At 37.9% G+C, this 987-nt stretch overlaps 1 pseudogene; it reads right to left on the bottom strand.

The window, feature by feature from the left end:
• Window positions 1-362: 362 nt before the first annotated feature.
• Window positions 363-446, bottom strand: LOC129763844 (U4 spliceosomal RNA; annotated as a pseudogene).
• Between the last annotated feature and the right edge of the window lie 541 nt (window positions 447-987).

Here is a 987-nt window from a genome sequence, read left to right as displayed (position 1 = left end):
TACGTCACTCCGGTTATGTCCCCGACATTACCCACCCGTCTTTTTTGAAATATGTTTCGGATTGTCCGATTTAGGTCAAATATGCACTTCGTAATGCCTCTCTCATAGAAGTCTTGGTCATCATTGGCGAAAAACTCTAGCAATAGTCTTGATATCAATGTTTTATCACTCAGAAAATTTTGCAATACAAGAAAGAGGTGGTAATCGCTTAGTGCCACTTCCGGACTGTGTAGGGTAGGCTACAAGTTTGGCCTTTAAACTTAAGTAATTGAGCCTGTAGAAATAAACGATCTAATAAAAAACTATAGATGGGTTATACCTATGATATAACCGCAAGGTTGACGTAGGACTGTCGTAGGCTTAGTAATCAATTGTATTTCTTCAATTAGCAATAATCCCACCTCGGATGTTCCTCATTGGGTACGATATCGCCGCTGCGCAGAGCTATCTTTTGTGTGTATTGATTAAATTATTGATTCAACTAGTGAATGAATGAACAAATTCCAATTTATGTCAATTCATGCATTATGGTAGTAGTTATCACAGCAAATAGTTAACATTCTGCCTAATCATCAAGCGGTATGCGTAGAAGTTCAGTGAGCTGGCAACATGAAGATTCGAAACATAAAGATACAAAGATACAAAGATAAAGATACATTCGAAAGATAAAATGTCAAAGAGTTATATGATTGTCATTTATTGGTCCAAAAAATCGTTTCAATAGCTTAAAATTTGCATTGAAAACATGCTATTGGAATCATAACAATCTAGCTCATTGATGACGATTGCTTTTGTGGTGATCGGAATGTGATCCCGAACACGGATGCAAAATCAAGGCACCTGGAGAAACCGTCATCGCGAATACATGCAGGTAGTGATTTCTTTTACTCGCTTTTAAATCCGCTCGAGCAAAGGAAGATTTGCGCATTCGGTTCCCTTGATGTAACCGTGTTCAAGAGCATCAATTTCTGTTTTGCTTCCGCATGA

The sequence above is a fragment of the Toxorhynchites rutilus genome, chromosome 1 (assembly GCF_029784135.1).
Source record: "Toxorhynchites rutilus septentrionalis strain SRP chromosome 1, ASM2978413v1, whole genome shotgun sequence".
NCBI lineage: Eukaryota > Metazoa > Arthropoda > Insecta > Diptera > Culicidae > Toxorhynchites > Toxorhynchites rutilus.
The sequence above is the reverse complement of the archived record's forward strand: the minus strand, read 5'-3'. Positions and strand labels throughout refer to the sequence as shown.